Source organism: Sceloporus undulatus, chromosome 2 (genome assembly GCF_019175285.1).
Source record: "Sceloporus undulatus isolate JIND9_A2432 ecotype Alabama chromosome 2, SceUnd_v1.1, whole genome shotgun sequence".
Lineage (NCBI taxonomy): Eukaryota > Metazoa > Chordata > Lepidosauria > Squamata > Phrynosomatidae > Sceloporus > Sceloporus undulatus.
Genome location: NC_056523.1, coordinates 44,362,028 through 44,384,217, shown reverse-complemented (window position 1 = coordinate 44,384,217; position 22,190 = coordinate 44,362,028).

The following is a 22,190-nucleotide window of genomic DNA, read 5'->3' as shown; positions in this document are numbered from 1 at the left end:
TTTTCAACTCTGTTTGTTGAGATACATACCTCTAAAAAAAGTTAATTGTGTTAGGGAAAACAGGTTAAATACAGGCAATGTGTAGTTTGCCTACTAATTTCTAGTTTGCTATGCTAAGAGATCCTAGATGTACTGGAGGACCAGCCATAAAGGATGCCACACATTTCCCCCCACTTTCCCTGACTTAACTGCACAAAGCCCAATTCTGTGCAGTCTTCAAATATGATGATGACATTTTACAAGTACTGTAAACAAATGTTTTGTTACAGAGATATTACCTCCAAACAGAAAAGGATGAAGCTGCCTTGCCACACTTTACTGGAGTCACTCACAGGTTCTGTGTGAACATGTGTCTCTCACCATGGTAAGAGGAGGGAAGAAAAACCTGATTATAACAGTGTCTGCAACAGGATAAAAATATATACAGAACATTTGGTATATCTATAAATGTTTTATAGCAACTAAAGATTTTTTTAAAAATTTGCATTGCAGATTTGGAGAGAACATAGTGACACTTTGGGATTTTACAGGTATTGAGAAGCTGAAAAGTAGAAGCAGATGGGCTACATAAGTTTGATATAAACCTGGTCAACTCAGCAGATCTTTGGTTGATTGAAATATGGTTTTAACTATATATCAAATAATCTGAAATATCTTCAATTTGCATGTACCTCATCTGAGAATCTGGACATCTGAGCTCCCTACAGGCAAATATGGATATGAATCCAAGAGACTTCAGGACTTCATCCTGGAGAGAAGTGACCAGTGGGGTCCCACAGGGCTCTGTCCTGGGCCCAGTGCTATTCAACATCTTTATCAGTGACTTGGATGACAGAATTGGGGGCATACTTATCAAATTTGCAGATGACACCAAATTAGGAGGAGTAGCAAATACCCCAGAGGACAGGATCAAGATTCAAAATGACCTGAATAGATTAGAAAGCTGGGCCAATGCTAACAAAATAAAATTCAACATGGAGAAATGTAAGGTACTGCACTTAGGATGGAAAAATGAAATGCACAGATATAGGATGGGGGACACCTGGCTTAATGAAACTATGTGTGAAAGGGATCCAGGAGTCCAAGTAGACAACAAGTTGAACATGAGTCAACAGTGCGATGCGGCAGCTAAAGAGGCCAATGCCATTCTAGGCTGCATCAATAGAGGTATAGTATCTAGATCAAGGGAAGTAATAGTGCCACTCTATTCTGCTCTGGTCAAGCCCCACCTGGAATATTGTGTCCAGTTCTGGGCACCACAATTTAAAAAGAATTTTGAGAAACTGGGGCATGTCCAAAGAAGGGTGACTAAAATGGTGAAGGGTCTGGAAACCATACCCTATAAGAACAGCTTAGGGAGCTGGGGATGTTTAGCCTGGGGAAGAGAAGGTTAAGAGGTGATATGGTAGCCCCGTTTAAATATCATATCACATATTGAGGATGGAGCAAGCATGTTTTCTGCTGCTCCAGAGAATAGGACCCAGAGCAATGGATGCAAGCTCCAGGAAAAGAGATTCCACCTCAACATTAGGATGAACTTCCTGACAGTAAGGGCTGTTCGACAGTGGAACGCACTCCCTCGGAGGGTGATAGAGTCTCCTTTGTTGGAGGTCTTTAAGCAGAGGCTGGATGGCCATCTGTCAGGGATGCTTTGATTGAAAGTTCTTGCATGGTAGGGGGTTGGACTGGATTGCCCTTGAGGTCTCTTCCAGCTCTACAATTCTATGAGAATGTTCCAGCAATGATAATACTATGTCCAGGTTTACATATGTACATGTCCTGCATATGATATATAAGAATGTGACTCAGGGACCATTCACACTACATAACTAAAGCATTATTATTATTATTATTATTATTATTATTATTATTATTATTATTATTATTTACAAACTGGAACATTAGTAACAACTCTCTTTTGCCTCTCCTGTAACTTTTGATAGCAACAGATACCCAGTATTTTTAAAACCACTCATTTGGGCTACAGGAAGAGTCAGTTATATTTTTTGTTTTCTTGTTATGTAGAGGTTGACTGAGTTTGAAAAGGTTTGAGGGCTCTAGTGTGTGGCTGCCACACACTAATAGATACTTATCCCAGAACTGAACATTTGTCCACTACTCTGGGCAAAGCACCCATTTTGTCCTAAGCTTTTAAACCAGACAAAAACTGTGAATACTTGCACACTTGTGGACAATCCCACCTTTATAATCAACTATGAAGCTTCAAATTATATCCTGAGACTGAGGCCAATTTAAATACTTTTCTAATGTTAATTGCCAAATGCATCTGAACCAAATGTATCTGAAAGGCTCAGCATTCTACAATTGGATAAGCAAAGGAAGAATCAGTGGTCAGTGCTTAACATCTCCCACTTGGAAAAAAACAGGAGTCACTCTGATACAAAGGAGTTGATTTAATAGCTACAGAAAGTACTCATTTATTGCACTTTCAGAAAAGACTCACTAGATCTGTCCCACTGGGGTTATTTCATCAGGTTCATCCATGGGCACATTTACAAATGCAAAATGACTAACCATAGGGGGAGGAGCGACTCTGACCTGACAGGTAGATGCAACTCACAGAACCTCTCCACTCAGCCCTCTTCACATCACACTCAGTAGAAATTATGCTTGCCCAGAACTTGGAATAGTTATTGGTTTGGACTTCTAAAATGTTATAGCACTATGTTATAGCACTATGATCTAACTTTAAATTCAACATCCTATGAGATTCTGCATCTGGCAGTCTGGGAAATGATATTTAGAACTCTCAGCTAGACTGTTCTAATGCCTCATTGAACTATGCATTTCAGGATTCTATAGCCATGGCAGAAGCAGAATCAAACTGGTATAACTGTGTAGTCTGAAAGGGCCCTACAGTTCCCAGAATCACCTAGCCACTGGTCATGTGGGCTAGGACATTCTGGGAGCTACAGCCCAAAAAGAAACTTTCCCCAACCCTGGGCTTGACATCATCCCAACAAATACAGTGTTGTATTTAGGCTTGAGTAAGTCCTTCCGTATGTGTGTGTCAATGTGCGTACATTAGAGAACTGTAGTGTGTTAGGTTTGTATATATGTGTTACATATGAGAATGGGTGTATTTGAATAGTTTAGTCTGTACTGAGTGTGAAATGTATGAATGTGTATGAATGCAATGTGTGTGATATATACTTGCGTGTGACAGGGTGAGGCAGGCACACAGAAATACGCTTTAAGCTCACTTATTCACCTCTACATCTGGCATGTGGCCCCCAGAAGGTTCCCTGGAAGAAAATGCAGCCCACTGGCCAAAAGCTGCTTACCACACATATCAAAGCAATCCTGGTTCACACATGTAAATCAAATCCCTGGATATAGGTACACCGGATTATTGTATAGTTGACTGACAACTGTATGTGCGAACAGACTCTGTTAAAAAGCACTAGAAGCTACTGTCTTTGCAATGATATCAAAGTGTTTCTGAAGTATTACATTACAAATAACCCACTCACACATGCAAGTCATCATCTGACATCTTAGTCACCCAGTGATGAGGAATCAACCATTCGAAAGAGTCATATAATGGTGTGCATTACAGTAATAAACACTCATACTTCATGCATTCATGCAATTCAGTGGAAGTGAATCAATCTTATAAAGGAAAAGTGAGCCAGCTTTTTTTCTTATACATGGTTATCATAAAAGCTGGATAAGAACTGAATCAGACTGAAGTTTTATATATTCTAGAATTCTCATTTCCCTATTGATAATAGATTCAGTTTGTATCACACCTTTCTCCCAATATGGGGAGCCAATGTAACTTACAGTGAAGTAAAAAAATAATAATAGATGGAACTAAAAACACAATACATTATAACACCGAAATGCAATTAAACAGATAGTCAATATTCAAACAAGAAATCTCGGCCCTACAGATTTGGAACTCTCTTCCCGACGAGCTCCGCTCTGTTACCTCGCTTGACCTGTTTAGGAAGAGACTTAAGACCTCTCTCTTCCAACAGGCTTTCCTCCATCTGTTCTCCATCATATATGCTGCTTTCCTGCTAGTTCTGTCTTTTGGCCATGGTTTTTATTCTCTGTGGTTTTATTGTGTTTTCAATTTTGGAATGTTTTTATGATGTTTATATACTGTTGTTCAAATTGTATAATGTTTTATATCCTTGTTGTAACCCGCTTTGATCTCTTTTGGAAAAGCGGGCTATAAATAAACATTATTATTATTATTATTATTATTATGATGATGATGATGAAATGAAGCAACAACTTCAAGACACATGGGGGGGGCGAGAATAGTAACCCCAATTAAAAAAAACTTTCCTTAGCAGTCACTCAATTAGAAAGCGTGACTGAATTTTTTAAAAATAGTATTTGGCTGCTGTCAAAAGGATAAGAGGGAGAAGGTCTGCTTTCTGTAGGGAGTTCCAGAACTTGAGAGCAGCCACCAAAAAGACTTTTGCCCATTCCCATAGTGCAAAATTAAATATCTATGAGAAGCCTATAAAGAAGAAATAAGCATTCTTCTGTTTGTGCTCTTCGGCAACTTTTATCCCAGGTTATATCTAACATTGCAGGTAATCATAACTGGAAGCCTGCACTGCCACCATATCCTACATGAATTATTGCTATTATCGTATCATAAACTGGACTCTCTATTCTAAACTACTTCTTGAGGAGTTTCTCGCCATACAGGAATATACTTCTGTTGATCTGTATGCTACAGTTCAGTGACTCCCCAGCCATTCTGTTAAGATTTTCATCTCTCACCTGTCAATGGCCATTAAAAACCTTGCACCCAGGTGAATGTCCATGTATGATCCATACTACCACTCCCCAGCACTTGAGATAGCAACTCAGTTATTCATCCCACCAGTTCCCCTTAGCTAACTGCATCCTATTCCACCATTCTATGATTAGCACAGGAAAAGAGCTGTATGGCTACAAGTTTACTATATGCACAAATCTACTGCACATCAAAAACTAGACTGAAATATTATGTGACTTTCATTCCACATTATTTTATACATTCACTCATTTCAGGATCTCATGGGAGGACATAAAGCTATCTGCCTCTTATACTATAACCCATGCCCATTCCATTGCTGTAATGAATGCTGAGCCAAAAACTTTTTGAGAGTCTCTCTCTTTCTTTTCAATGCAGCTGAATATAAAAACAGTACAATTTGACTTTGAACAGAAAGCTGCATTTGTTGTCTTGCAACCCAGCTATTGAGGACCTGCCTTTTTTTGGAAATCTTGGTAACTGAAAACACTTTATGAAATATTTGTTTAACAGCTATAGAAATGTTTGTTAAAACTAGTGATTAGTGATAACCATGGCTACTGAGAACATGCTTGTTGCTTATATAACAGTCTTATCCACTTCATGCAGTGCTGGCAGAAAGAGCTAAAGCTGTTACCATTGCTTGTTTTGTTTATTTTTAGTATTTTTATTCTTGACTTTCAAGCATTTTCCCAGGATAGTTTACAAAAAATCAGAAAATAATACCCAGGGAGTAAAATCCACAATTTAAATCAAATGTGTATCTATGAAAAGAAACAAAATCTACAATTTTCAAACCCCCTTTCATCTTACATTACCCTTTGAAAGTTTATGCCAGTGTCACAATTTGTTACTTTCTGTATCCCATTACAATATGATCTCACCCCCACAAATAGGTGCTTACTGTAAGCACCTGTGTCTTGATTTGTAATTCATCAATGCATCTGAAGAAGTGGATTAAAATCCACAAAAGCTCAAGCTATAACAAATCTGTTAGTCTTAAAGGTATTACTCAGTTCCTGCTCCTTCTTTCCTATTTAACATAAAACCTCTAAGGTTATACAAAGGAATATAAAATCACCACCAGAAGGAAAGATAGAATAGAAGGCCTTCTTTTGAATTGCTGAATCAAGGCGTGACCACCAACAAGGCCCTTTCCCTTCTAACAAGGGAATTTCATATCTTTATCTAATTTTAGACAGTAAAGATACCAAGAGTATTCTTAGCCAATTTCCCCATGGGTGGGTGGGATGTACACCAGTTATTGCCCTCAACTAAGCTTGTTAGGTGAAAAATAGGACAGGCCTCTTGTGCCTTTAATGGTTGAATTAAAGAAGAAATTTCAACAGTAGTAGTTTTACAAGCTTTAATTTTTATATCTAAATCTACTTCATATGGTTTTACAAAGACCAAGCCTGGTAGTGGTGTGGAATTGCTTAAATTTCATCTTCCATTCAAACTAAAAGGCTGTTTAACATGTGCTCTTCAAGTATGGAGGACAGGGAGAGGAATGCAGGTGACAACATGGAGGAAAAACAAACTCAGACAAATATCAGACTAATGGATGCAGGAAGAGAGGAGGTGTGGTGAATACCAACAAACAGGAGGTGACATGAATGCATGCTACACCTTTGAGGGTCTCTAGAAACACATGCAAACTAGCACCTATTTGAATGTAGGCAAGCTAAGTTGCTATTTCTAACACATGTAGCCACTTGATGCCACTTTTGTGACACCTGAAACCCCCTGGCACAACTCCAAAGTCCTCAGTCCTCCTTAATAGGGATTAGTTTTTAGTCTCCTTTGCTGCTGCCTGGATATCAAACAAATATATCAAAACCAACCACAACCATCAGAGGTTGTTTCATTTTATCCTGCACAGCACCACAAAAGCCTCAAAAATCAGCTGTAAATTGAGCAAAAGAGAAACCAAAAGTGACATACAGTATGTCACTAACATGTTGATGCAGCCAATGGAGTGGGGAGACAACAGGGATGTGCATGCATTAATTTGAAGATGAATGGAAACCATATAAGGCTCAATTTTAATCGATTTCCATTCATTACATAACAAGTGCAGAATGGAATAAATAGGTATGAATGGAAATCCATTCCAAATTCTTATTTGGGCTCATTGTTCACACAAAAGTGGAAAAACAAGCAGCCAGTTTGGCCACATTTTAAGTGCATGAGAATTTCACAGTCTCAATAAAAGGCTGTCCAGATACTCCTTGAGACAATACATTGCAACTACAGATGAGTTTATTCCAGTTCATATCTCTCTAAGATTAAGACATTTTAAGAGACACTTGGCCAAAGGAGAAATCTTTATACTACGTTTCAACAATCATTTTCACTTATCCTACCAGGTCCAGTTGATCAATCTATATCACCTGTTGCAGGAGGAGGAAAAGTTGAAGAGATTTGGAGAAATAAGAATCTGCCAATCATCAGTCAGGGCCTAATCTTTTTCCTAGTGAAAGCTCTGTACTTCACCATCAGTCTCCAGACTCAGACATCATTATCAAACAAGCTGATAACATTCAAGCTATAGTGCTATTGAACGGATGAGACTACAAACAGAAGATTGCACAAATATGAAAAATGCAACATCTTATGCTATCTGTGTAGAGGAACTTACAGTATCTAGTATACCAATACAACTCTGGAGCAGGGGCTTCTTATGGGATGCATGTCAAGATTGTACATTTTTATGGCATGATGGCCATGCACTCTAACTTAGATTTTACCCAAAACACGTAAATAAATATTCTCACTTGAAATTCATTCTTCAATCAGTACTATTAACAATTAACTCAATATGGCTTTTTTTCACCTTGTATACTGAACATTACATTATAACTGGCATCATGTTAGGTGTAACTGTGGTTGTAATGGGTCTAAGAATTCAACACTTCCATCCACAGTAAGTCTCCATGCTCTGTACTTAGCATTCTACAGCTAGATCACATATACACAGCCATTTTATGGTCAAGAGAGATGGAGGACAGACAGGCAGTGGTCAGGTGTCCTACTGCAACCAGGTGCATAGAGAAGCTGGTGCACTCCTGGACCTTCCAAGGGTCTTCATAGTTCCCCCAGGAAATCCAGGAGGAAGATGTCATTATGTGTTCAGATATTGACTTGCCACTCTCCCCCTCTTCATCCTCTGGGCATTAAATATCTGTGATGGTAGTGATGACCAAGCTGCAGGATAGTGAATACAGAATACATGGAGCAGGGTGGGAGCAGAGTTACAACTGGTGGATTTTTATGCTTAGCTCAATATAGCATCTCAGCCTATCTTGTATGTAGAGAATTTCCACCTATTTTATCAATATAACTTGACTTTGCCATTGATAAAACTATTTCATCAATAAAACTTGTTAACACCATGCACAAGAAGAGCATTGGACAAGCATGATGTAATATTCACACACGAGGTTGTGTGAATCATAAGGAACATTTTTTACACACATCAAATATCCATCAATTCATTTTGTTGTTAGGCTGAATGTTGTGTGCATCTGCCTTTAAGTGGCCAGTCAGCTTATGGTGCCCCCAAGCATTTAGGCAAGGAATTAGATAAGAAATACTAAAAGGTGGTTTTGTCAATTCCTTCCTCTGAAATATAGCCTACAACATCTGGTATTCAGTGGCAGTCTCCTATCCAGTACTAACTAGGGCTGCCCCATTTAGCTTCCAAGATGAGATAGGATCTGATGCCTTTAGGATACTTAGGCATTGTACAGATCGGTGTTTGCGCCGGCCTGCACATGTACTAGGGTTGCCTCGGGGCGTCCTTTCCAGATGCCCCGCAACCCTAGTACGTCGTAATGGTGGTGCCCATTCTACATGGGCGCCACCATTACGACATCATGGACTTGCCGCCTCCAAATGGGGTGGCTCCTTCCTTTGTTTTGTGTTGCTAGCGCACCCTTTACACAGCTGCACCAGTGACATAAAGGAGAAAGGGGCCGAGTGGCCCCTTTCTCCCTTTCCCTGCCACTGTCAGGGAAGCCCCAAGGACACTCCTTTCCAGGCTGCGGTGAAGCGGCGGATCGGGGCTTCAGGGCTGCCGCTGTGAAAGCTGAGGCCCTGATCCGTCGGGGAAAGGGGCAGGTGCAGGCCGCCCCAAAGGGGCAGTCTGTACACCACCTAAGATCCTATTATGTGGAGTGGTAGATAAAAATAATTTGCCTTTTCAAACACACCTGTTTGAGCAAACCAAACTAAACTAGCACTATGAAGTAATTCACAAGAAAGCCTTTTTTGTCCAATCCTGACTAGAACAGAAACACTGTATCTATTAGATTTATATACATGTTGACACACCATTCAACAACTAAATGAATAGGTCTACTCTAGTTAGGATTAATTGTCAGGATACCAATCAGTATCTGCCCCACAATCTGTATTGTGCCTAAGGCTGCAGTTACTGAAACACAGTATAAAATACAGTTAGCACTCTGTATCCACTGATTTTTTTATCCATGGACTCAAGCATCCACAGCTTGCAAATATTCAAAATAAGTATAAATTCCAAATTGCCATTTTATATAAGGGACACCATTTTTCTATGGCACTGTAATTAATGAGACTTGAGCATCCACAGATTTTGGTATCCATGGGAGGTACCTGAAACCAAACTTCCCTAATGTATTGCTTGCTTCTTGCATGAACTCTGAACTTAAAAATACATCATACCTCAAGGCAATTTTGAAATATCTTCCCATGTTAGCACCTTGTTATTGTTCTTGTGTGCCTTCAAGTCATTTCTGACTTATGGCAACCCATAGGTAACCCTATCATAGGTTTTCTGGGGCTGAGAATGATTTTATGATTCTGACTCATCCAAAGTCATCCAGTGGGTTTCCATGGCTGAGTAAAGAACTAAATCCTGATCTCCAGAGTAATAGTGAACTCTCAAACCACTGCACCAAGCTGGCTCTCGAGATTATTAGCTTCTTACCTAGCCTATATTTAGAAAATAAGAGCATCCATTTTTATGCCATTAAGCTAATTATTCTTCATTAAACTGTTAGCCAGTGACTTTTCTTGTTTACACTGCCTAGATTATAGTCTTCTCCCAGCACAATGGAAAGGATAAGAGTAAAGAGGAAATGACACAATGCTCAGAGATAATTGACATCATACTGCAATTACAGCTTTATGGAAATATAAACCAAATGTGCCCAAATTCCAAAATGTATTTGTCAAAAACTGGTACAGAGCCTGTCACCCTTTTCCCCCCTTCAAATGCAGTATTTTTCACCAATACTGGAGGAAACCATGTCTCCTGCTGGTTTCATATCCTGCAACTGCCAAGAGAAATTGATAGTAATGACTCCCAACCACATTTTCCCATTCACTTAACAATAATAGCACAATTGGGTTGCTATTATTAATAATGATAGTTGCAAAATAGTTCAATTTTATGCAGTACGTGTTCATGGCAGATACATAACTAACAGCAAGTATGCTGAGGGTTTTTTTTTTTTTTTAGTTAGAATCCAACAAGCCAGAAAATATAATTTACAGATTGTTTGCTTTTCCATGTCCTAGTTAATAGGCATTTGAGCCTATTAACAAATTTAAGTTTGCATGATTCACAAAATCCTTTTTCAAGATTCTAAGATTAATGGAAAAATTGGAATGAGCAAGACCAATATGATTTGTTGAACAGACACCGAGCAAGTCAGCCTATACAAACCATGGTAAAAGGAATACTTGTGGTCTGAGGAACTGACCACCTGTGAGGTTTCTCTGTGGGTCCCCCTCCTCTCCTGCTGAGCTGGATGGGACCCCTTCAGACCACCTTTTATCTAAAGAATTTGCTGCCACCACCCAATAATTTATATCCCACCTTAGCAAAGCATTGAGACATTGCTGGGGAATTCTACTGGTATTTCACTTGCCAACAAGGGAAGAACTGGGCCAAGCCAAGGCATGTGAAAAAGGAGTGCAAGAGAGTCAGAGTGCCTTAAAGAAAAGCTTTATTCTAAGTCAAGAAATTTTATAGAAAAATGATATACAGTGGGCCCTTTTTATCCACCGGGGTATGGTTCCAGGACCCCTCGTGGATAATAAAATCCATGGATGCTCAAGTCCCATTAAATACAATGGTATAGTAAAATGGTGTCCCTTGTATAAAATGGAAAATCAAGATTTGCTATTTAGAATTTATACTTTTTCAAGCCGTGGATGCTGGAATCTGTGGATAAAAAAATCCTTGGGTAAGGAGGGCCGACTGTAACCACATGAAGGACCAACTTGCCCTCCCAGCACAGATGGAAAGTATAAGTTACCGAAGTGAGTTAATACAGCCAAACCAGGAAAATAATTTTTTAAAAAACTGATAATACTGACTTGTACATTTTCCTAATTTTACTCATCCATCAGATGGGATTTGTAGTCCTTGTTGTTTCTGGAGAGCCAGGAACCTGGACTCCATTATCCGGCTCTTCCAACCTCTCAATTCCAGAGCTCCTAGTTAGAAGCCCCCCACAGTCTACCACTCTAGAGCCAGAGACAAAGGCAGATAGGCCCACAGGCAGAAGCCTTGTTGGGGTTTTTAGGCCTTTTTAAATACCTCGCCTCAGCACCACTTCTCCCCAATGGCTCATGCCATTCTACAATCGCCATCACACCACCTATGATGTAGATCCTCATTAAAGTGCAACTGTACCTCCTCCTTCATTTAACCCTTTGTTATCTGGGAAGAAGGCTCTGATAAATGCAGTGACTACAATTTATCATGCAACCCAAGGTGACTTACTTAAGGAAAGTAAGATACTCACTGAGAAAGAATAAACTGTTCTGGTAGGAATCCATGAATGAAGATGGGCTTTGATGGATCCTATCCAAAAAGATAATGGGGAAATCTGGCTAGAATCCTTTATCAACTACTTAGGTAGTTAACTTGATTAGGAGAGACTGGGCCTTTCCTGGTACAAACCCCCTCCCAAATCTGATCAGTGTTGCCAATTTCCAGGGAATTTCCCAGTTTCTGGGTAATTTAAAAACTTTCTGTATGATTTCCGTGGGTGAGAAATCTCCAGGTAAATTCCAGGGAATTCAGCCCTTCCCACTCAAGCATACCTTCCCACCCAAAAATACCAGCCCAAAATACCTTCAAAACATACTGTACCTTCCCGCCCAAATATGCCTCCCATCCTGGAAGTCCCGCTCCTTTAGCCTTCCCATAGTACCTTGTTCCCCCCTCCGACCCCAGAGGTCCCACCCCCGACCCAGAAGTCCCACCTGCTTCTGGGGAATTTGGAGGCATTCCAGGGAACCAATCAGGGGATTTCCTTTGAAGGTGATTGGCAACACTGAATCTGATGGAAACTTCATTCATCCATGCTCTGATCACCAGCAGAATAGATCTCCTCCTTCCCATGCAGCAGATGTCCAGTAAAATACACAGGGAGCAGAGTTACAATTGTGGCAGCAATGTTACAATCATGACTAAGTAGCAATTATGAATACATAATAGTTACCTAAATTTGTTCATCTGTAGCTGTTTTCTAGTTATGATTGCTATGTACAACTGCCCTGGCTCATCGATATGGAATCCTGGGAATTGTAGTTTATTGTGGCACCAGAGCTCTCTGACAAAGAAGGCTGAATGTTTCACAAAACTACAGTTCCCAGAATTCTATAGCATTGAGCCAGGACAGTTAAAGCAGTCTCAAACTGGATGATGATGATGATGATCCCGCCCTTCTCCCAAAGCTGGGACTCAGGGTGGCTTACAACACACACACACACAACCCCACCATACAGTTAAAAAAATTATGTAAGTCAAAACTGAGGGGAATTGAGCCAAGTAGTACATGAGGCAGGCCAACTAAAGCCTGGTCTCTCTCAAGTCTCTCTCAAGTGCTCCAGGCAAAATTTCATCTCATGGGAGTCTGGAAATTTCTCCAGAGGGTCTTGTCTTTCAAGACTTGAGGTGGGCTTTACCTGTCCTATGTGTGGTCTTGCATGTGCTGCCTAGTCTTGAGCTGGCATTGCAACAGAGATTATGGTCCCATATTGCAGTTGAAAAACCTGGCAACCCTAACTGAAGAGCTGGGGGGGGGATCCCCTCTGCTTCAGTTAAGTATCTTTGGGCATGTTTTCCATCCCTGCTGAATCATTGCAGCTGTTTCAGAACAAAACATCAAGAAGGCTTTAAATGAAGTATGCAACCACTCTATGGATTTAAATAGTTTTAAGTCATGCTCTGAGTGAGGAACTTTTTCATGGGGAGGGCTGGAGGAAGCAGAATCAAAAGCTGCATTTTTCATGATCATCTGAGGAAAGCCATTTCAGGTGAAAAAGTGACACATATTCCCAACCTATATGTGTCACAAAACAATCTCTTTCTGGGCCTCTTTTTTATTCTAAACTGGCTTGTGACCTGCACAATAAATAGTTTATGTCTCTTTTAAAACTCTGGGTTATTAATCAGAACATTACCATAGTATAGTTTTGCATATATATGTTACCCTTTTGAAAGAACAATAGTTTTTTACTTGCTTGGCATTTAGTGAAATATATTGACAGAGTGGGAAGAACACCCTTTATGATTTCATTATTTTAAGACTTCCAGGAAATCTACAGTAATAAAACACATTTTATTGTCATTTATGGCCTAGCAATCTTTTTCATGGCAGCAATCAAATAAATAAACTATGCAAAGACTCTACAGAAACAATCTTCATGGGCAGTTCTCCACTGCCAAAATGAGTCTGGTTTCACAGATGAAAAGGCAGCAAATCTCCTTTGGGAACCAGAGCTAAGGAAAGTTACTTTTTGGACTACAACTTCCTAAAACCCAGCCTCCAGAAAACAGTAGTCTAGCTGGCTGGAGATTGTAGAAGATGTAATCCAAAAGTAATGTTTATGTGATCTGCTGGATATAAAGAGAATAGCAGCTGCCCTCGTGACCTCACTCTGCTTGGCCATTTCTGTCCTGGTTTTTGTCTGTGAAATGTTGTGGGGTATATTATAGCAGGAATGAGAGAAAGGAATTTGATGCCCTGTGATCTATGGAGATCTCTAAAGTCCCAAAGAGCTCAAGTCTAGGTTAAAGGTGTGTTTACATTGTATGAATGATTCAGTTCAGTACCAGTTTAACAGTCATGGCTCCATCCTACAGAATCCTGGGAGTTATTATTATTATGCTTTATTTATATAGCGCTGTAGATTTACACAGCACTGTACATACAAACAGTAAAATAGATAAAGTAAACCTGCCCATGGCATACAATCTAAGAAATAACAGCATACTACTACTACTAATAATAATAATAATAATAATAATAATACTGTTTATTTATAGCCCGCTTTTCCAAAGAGATCAAAGCGGGTTACAACAAAGGTACTACACAATGTACAAATTTACAAACAGCATCCACATAAAAAATCCATGACAATACATCAGAGTATTAAAAACAAGATAAAAATTACAAGGTTAAAAACCACAACAATAACCAGCTTAAAATGCTAGTGTAACAGGGAGAGAGCAGAAATCACAGTGTCTGGGGGAAAGCCTGTTGGAAGAGTAAGGTCTTCAGCTTCTTTCTGAACAGGTCAAGGGAGGTAACTGAGCGGAGCCCGCTGGGAAGAGAGTTCCAAAGCTGCGGGGCCGAGTTGGAAAACGCCCTCTGTGCAGTCACGGTGTACTTCGTATCAAGAACCCTCAACAATTGCTTCCTGGCAGATCGGAGAGTGCAGGGCGAATTATATGGGGAGAGGCGGTCCTCCAAGTACCCTGGGCCCAAGCCATTTAGGGCTTTATAGGTCATTATCAACACCTTGTATTGGGCTCAGAAGCGAATGGGCAGCCAATGAAGATCTTGCAAAATAGGTGTTATGTGGCTAGTCCTGGAGCATCCAGTGACTAACCTAGCTGCCATATTCTGCACTAATTGAAGCTTCTGAGTTTGGTACAAGGGTTGCCCCATGTAGAGCACATAAGTAATACATAACAATACAGGAAAAGGTGCAATAAAGTAAAGCAGGCAACAAATTAAAAACGTCAAGTAACAAATAATAGTCACGCAATGCCTGGGAACATTTCCCTGAACAGGGTGGTCTGGTCTTCAACTCAGTTTTGAAACTGGTTAAAGAAGTGCTGAGCCATGTTCGTGGGTGAGGGAGATTCCAGGAGTGAGGGGCAGCAAGTGAAAAGGGACGAATCCAGGACAAGGCAATGGAGATCCTAGGCTGAGACAGCAGACCTTCACTACTAGAATGGAGGGCACAAGTGAGAAGGTGGGAGAAAGAAGTTCAGATAAAGCCAGGCCATGCAAGGCTTTAAAAATAAACAGCAGAAGCTTATGCTGAATACAGAAGGGGAAGGGGAGCCAGTGAAGGGATGATAATAGAGTAGAAACATAGTTTGTGAGGCACCTGAGCAGAGAAAGCTAAAGACCTTGTAAAACTACAAAGCCCAGGATTCCATAGAATGGAGCTACAACACTTAAAGTGGTTTCAAACTGCATTATTTATACTGTGTAGATGCACCCAAAAAGATTGGATTCTCCCATAGCCCGCTTGGACATTAAAATCTTCAAGAAAGGCCTTTTTTGCAGCCCTCTCTCTTTCACAGCCCTGTTTGGTGGAGATGTAAGAATGGTCTTCTCAGCAACTGTGCTGTACTCCCTTCCTTGTCCTTCTCTTTGTTGCCCTTCTGCCAGCAAGCAATTGTTATATATGCACACACACACACACACACACACACACACACACACGTGTATGTGTATAATGGCAAGCTTTAAGCACCAAGTTGACTATTACGGAAAATCTTCTATTTCTATTTTTAAAAGCTGTGGTGTTTAATATTGTTTTCAATTTGATAGTGTTTTGATGTTGTAGCTAGTTTAAATGTAGTTTAACATTAACTTTTGTATGTTTTCAATATTATTATTATTCACTCTGTACCTGTTGTAATTTTGCAATCTGCCTTGAGTCCAGAGGTGGAAAGGTGTCATTATAAATATCATAAAATACAATAAATGAAAGGCACTAGCATGGATGCAGCCAGACATAGGAACATCTATATACAAAGAATTTTACTTGACAGAGAGACTTGGTATAAAAATGACATTTCCTCAAAGGAGAGGCCAGAAGGTTCTGCTTTTGTTTCCACAGTTAAATTCCTTTCATTGACCCAAACCTTTTGCAAACAAATTAAAGACAAACTTTCAAGCTCTTCCTCCTTAGAAGGCACCAAAGGGGTGGAAAAAAGGAAATCCACTTTATATGTGAAGTCTTTCTCTCTAGGTTATTACTATTTGCATTTGAATAAAAAGCTATTCAAAATCAAATAAAAGCTTCAAGGTCGAAAGTCTTTTATTAGGAACTAAAGCCTACAAGGGGAATTTAAGCAATTATTCTCAACCAAAGCACTCATCAGTTCAAACATATCATTGCTTCTAAATTATGAGTGATAAAATCCCATGTTGTATAACAATTGCAGCTATGATAGCAATTTTAAAATATAGCATTTCTCAAGATCCAAGTGTAGTCAGGGCAAGCCATTAATATATTTACAGATCAGTTATGCCTTTGGTAGAATAGACTGTGGGGATTTTTATTTGATAAAAATAAAGGTAAAGTATTATTCTATGGAAAGTAATCATTGCAATGAGATATTATAAATTGAATATTAATATGATAGCCGTACTTTTTACTCTGGAGTCCTGGGCTTGATTGCATATGTGAAATCATACCTACCAGACTAGTACAAATGAACTTTTATTTATTAAATTTATATCCCATCTCTCTGCCAAAAATGGCACTCAAGGGGTCTAACAATAATCAGTTCAAATGAAAGAGAAATGAGTTTAGAAAATACAAGCAGATGAAAAATGCAGTGAAAACACAGGAATGAAAAGAAATAACAGCACCAAATGAGTTTAAAGAACCACCATGGTGTAGTAATTTGAGCACTGGATTACAACTCTGGAGACCAGGGTTTGAATCTCCACTCAGCCATGTAAACCTACTGGATAACCTTGGGCAAGTGACACTCTCTCTGTCTAGAGAATGGCAAGGGCAAACACCTTCTGAATAAACTTGCCAAGAAAACCCCATGATAGGTTTGCCTTAGGGTCGCCATAAGTCAGAATCAACTTGAAGACACACAACAACAAGTTTTAAAAACCTTTCCACTTCCTTTACTCTCAGAACAACAAGTAGCAAGTAGGAAATTCCAATTCCTAGGAACAACCCTCAAGAAACCTTCTTCCATATATCAACTAAAGATGCCCCCAAGAGTAGCATATACTCTAACTAACCTAATTCAGCAGTGAAGCTCTGAATTAATTCTTCATCATTGTCTCTTCCTCTCATTTTCCCCCTTTGTCTTCTACTTATTTCAACTGCTGCAAATTGAGTTAAAAGTGCAAATGTACTCAATTAACCCAGCAGTAGGGAGAAGAGAGAAGGGGTGGAATCTTGCCTTTTCCAGTGGTTGTGTGCCCTCAGGTCTTTTCCAATTTATAACAACCCTAAGGCAACCCTATCATGGGGTTTTCTTGGCAGGTTTCTTCAGAGAGAGTTTGACATTGCCATCTTCTGAGGCTAAGTGTCACTTGCCCAAGGTCACCAAGTGGGTTTACATGGCTGAGCAGGGATTCGAATCCTGGAACTTTATTGCACAGGCCCTAGAATGGGCCTGTTGTGTTCTAAAAGGGCATGCGATGAGGATGGGAGGCAGCATAGAACGCATCTTACTTCACAAGGAGAATGCTGCTGCCACCACCAAACATTCCCACCGCATTCCAGATGTGTTCCCCAGGGGACGATTTTCAGGAACGCTTCTCAAGATTTCCTGAAAAGCACCCCCTCTGGGACGCATCCAAAACGTGATGGGAATATTCATTCTATGCCGCCTCCCATTCCCATCACATCCCCTTTTAGAACACAACAGACTCATTCCAGGGCTTATGTGATAAAGTTCCTGATCTCCAGAATCATATAGTCCAAAGCTCAAACCACTACACCACAGTGGTTCTCATCTTGTGTGATATTCCTCATTAATAACTTTTGCCATCTTGACTTCAGTCTGATGTTGTTTAGCTACACGTGTTCCAGTTTTTACCTGTGAAACATTGGAGAGTATATTATAGCAGGAACAAGTGAAGAGCCTCTCAGAGCTCTTGTAACCTGAATAGATTCACATGGAAGACTGCAATATTGCAGGCAGGTTCCAATTTATACAGGGCTTTGGAAGGCATGTAGGGATAGTATGGATGCAGTGGCTCAAGTAGTTAAGAAACTGACCCTGTTGATTGCAGAGTCCCAGTTTCTGCCAACCTAGCATAAGCATGAAGATGCAAGTAGATAAATAGGTACCACTCCAGTGGGAAGGTCAACAGCATTCTGTGCAATCATGCTGGCCACATGATCACAGAGTAGTCTCTGACAACATTGGCTCTTCAGCTTGCTAATGGAGATGACTTGACAACCTTGTCAACGGGGAATACCTTTACCTTTACTTGGAAGGCATAAGCAACACTTAGAATTGTCCTTGGAAATACACTGGTTGTCAATGAAGTTTTTGTAATCCAGGGATTGTCGAAAGAGATCTCAGGACCTGTCCGTGAGTCTCCATTTTTAGTGGGTCACCTCCAGGAGGGAGATGATTGTCCAAATCATCTGGTTTTGGTGGGCTCACCTCTCTGAAACAAGAAGGGCTAGGTACAGACCTCCAGCTCAACTAGTAGAGCAGCTGCTTGCTATGATATGCAAGCTTTTAAATGATTTGTTGCTGCAGCTTACAAGGCTTCTACAGAGGGGTAGTTTCCTAGGTAGTTTCCTCTTTCCCAGTTGTTGTGGTGCCAGGGCTCAATCTCCACTGTGCTGTGTGTCTACTGTCGGACTAGAAACAAGTAGGCAAGTTTAAATGTTCCTTATCCAATCTCTTTAAGTGAGCAGGAAAAATCCCCTCATTTCACCTTCAGGAACAGGTTCTTTAGCTGAGATGTTTTCTCTTAATTTCCAAACAGGAGAATGTTTTCTGGTGTGTGTATGTGTGTGCTTGTGTTTGAATTACCAGCTGTAAGCAACTATGGTGGGATACTTATTGACATTACTAATTGTTGTCTCTGGTTTTGGCCCAGAAATCAAAAGCCCTGGGATGAACCAGAATTGGCAACCCTAGGCCATGGTGGCAAGGGAGGGATGAGTCCCAGCTGTCTGGTTGGGGAGGGAAAGGCTAAATGAGCATCTGGCAAAGGTGATAAACTATCAGGAAAAACTATCAAGAAAAAGGAATAGAGTAAAAGAGCAGAGGGAGAGCACTGAGGTCATAAACAAAGGGGGATCTAATGTCTGTCAAGCTGGCACATCTGCCAACAATTATATAATTAAAGAAAACCAGAAACTGGAAAGCATTATGAAGATCTATGGTTGTGGAAGTCCCTGGAATACTATGGAATGAGAGGCAGGTAACAATGGAAACAATTTACCCATACGAAAATTCTCTCAAAACCTGGGTCTCAAAGCTTTGGTTCTGACAGTACGCAATCAGTCCAATTCTGTTCCTATTCACAACAACAGTCTTGCCTTTATTTTATTTTTATTACAATTAGATCATGTCTTTCTTCCTCTATGACAGTAGTAGGGAATCTATGGCCTTCCTCAGATGTTGCTCATTTCTTTTTCTCATCATTGACCACAACCAGCATGGTTTTGGCTTGGAAATCTCAGAGATGGCAGGAGTTGTAGCTGAACATATCTCAAGGGCCACAGGTTATCTACCCTGCTTTATGAAGCTGAAGATATTGTAGGCGAGGCTCCTAGTTAGCCTCTAATTCAGAAAATGAAACCCAATGTCACTTACTTTCAGCAAGGTTTCTTCATCCTATTTAGACCATTCTTCAGAGGTCTTCTAAGACCTTGACCCAGCACAGCCTTCCCTTGCTTCATGTGCTCCTGCAGTTTCAGACTATGGGCCCTTTCACACAACACAAGTATAGCACTAAGATTCCAGTTTAACTTCCATTACTAAATCCTATGGAATCCTGGGATGTGTAGTTTAGTGAGGTACTAGGAAACCACTCTGGCTAAGGATGCTCAATGCTCCTGCCTAAACTGCAAGAAGTTAATCCCAGGATTTGTTTAGGTAATATGACTTGCACCAGACCCAACCTCAGATAGAGATTCAATTCTAACCGCCATATTTTCACTGTAGCCTGTGGTGCATGCTCTCTTGGACGTTTACTGGCCAGAGGAGAGTGCAAGGTGCCCAGGGAAGTATCTCAATGCAACTGACAGCAAACTGCAGCATGTCTGTTGAAGATCCAGGAGGGAGATGTCTGCTTGTCCACACTTTTCCTTGGCCACTAAATCACTAGGAAAGCATGCCCTTCCTTCTCAAGCAGGCTTATTCACCCAGAAGCCAGCTGGAACTAAACAGGAGGCCCCTTACACTCCATCCTGTATGAAGTAGGATCATGGCCACTACATAAAGGCCCTCTTGTGTGCACTGATGATGTTCTTGCGGTGTGATGCCGTTTGGATGCTGAGCAGCATGTACATCATCATGGTGGCCCCCATATGAATGGGGGAGAGCCATTATGGTGCAGTAGAGCTCAGGAATGTGCAGATGCTCCACTCTCCTAAACCCTAAAGTGGTGCCCAGGCTAGCGGTTTGCACCAGTCTGTACCAGGCCTTATTTAAGCATGAATTCTCTTTGCTCCTTTTACACTGCCAGCTCTGATCAACCCATAATTCAGATCTTAACAGTTCCTCACTTCTTAATTGGCCTTATCTCTATTTTTTACTGGCCCTAACTGACTGTTCAACAGATAAGCTTCTAGGTTATATCCGTTCCCCAATAGCAGGGCCGTCACTAGGCTGGGGCAACCAGGGCACTGCCCCAGGGCCCCCAGAGAAAGGGGGACCCAAACAATGGTGTGCCAAGATGCAAACGCTCAACCCTACCGAGCCCTGCTTTTTGCCCCAGGGGCCCTAAAGGCCTAGCTACGGGCCTGCCCAATAGGCTGAGACTGGCTGCCTCTTTGCTTCACAGTCACATTATTTATACTACTCTGCCAGTAGTAGTACTACTGCAAGTACTTCTACTCTCTAAATTTCTAATACTGCTGCCTAGTAAAAAAAAAAAAAAAAGCATGGTAAATTTGCATTGGACTCTTACCAGTGTGCCTGATACTCAGCTGATAGGTTGTGCTGAGGAAGTGTTTATATTCCTTCAACTACACCACTAAGGGAATGCATGTCAGGTTTTGAAAAAGGCTTGCGGCATGAGGAATAATATTCCCCAAAGAGTACTGGACAGCACCTTACACAACAAATGTAAAAGAACACATGCACATATACAGCACATGCATGTCACCAATAGGAGTCTAGCCAAGCTTTGTCTTGTAAAATGATGAGTGATTTCAGGTTTAACTGTAAATTCTTAATGTTCACAGAGCTTTACACTCCGTTGATCCTGACCTATCACCCAGTGTACAACTCCCCATCATAGTATACCATACTGCTCCAGCCAGGTTGGCATATCAAGTAAATAAGACTAGATCAGTTGCAAGAAGGTGAACAAGAAACTGGCTTACAAATTCATTTCACAAATTTCCTTGCAAAGTACAACTATTCAGGCTGACATTCACACCATGGGTGGTCATTTATGGTCTTCAAATCTGCTCTTTCATATTTAGTGTTTCCTCCTCTTTCCCTTTCTCTTTCCCCTAATGCTACTTTCAAGTTAGTACTTTCCTGGCATTCAATTTGCCATAATTACCTGATTCACCAAGAGAGCAACAATTTCACTGGTGAAGACAGAAGCAATTTCACACTAATGAGTCTCCAAAAGCAAAAGTGGAAATTCCCATGTGTCTCTGTGATTGCTGTATCAGTCCTTGGCAGCGCAATTTTAGAGTTCCCTCAGTACATCTATTAGCATCGCTGTGACATTTGGCTGCTGTACCTGTGTCTGACAGAACAGACATGAGGCTTTCTTGTTCCTATCAAATCCATCACATGCCCTGCATGTGTTACATTATCCAAAAACATCTCTGAAAAAATGGTACCACAGTGCTAAAAAAAATAATAATAATGGAAGACACAGGAAATGTGATTTATCAGTTTATTGAAAACATTTTATACCATCATTCATCCCACTATAGTAGCGCAGTGTACAAAATGTAATTAAAATCTTACTACAATATACAAGAAAAAAGAATAAAGCAATTGTACTGATGGTTTTTCTTTTCTATGTTTGCATATGTGTACACATACATAGCTTTTGACTGTCATAAATAAATAAAAATATTATAACTTTTGATCTACAAAAAATGGAGACATAAAAGATTGCAGGAACTACAAGAACAACACATTAATTTCTCTTACAAGCAAATTCTACAGCAAATCAATTAGTGTTTTTTC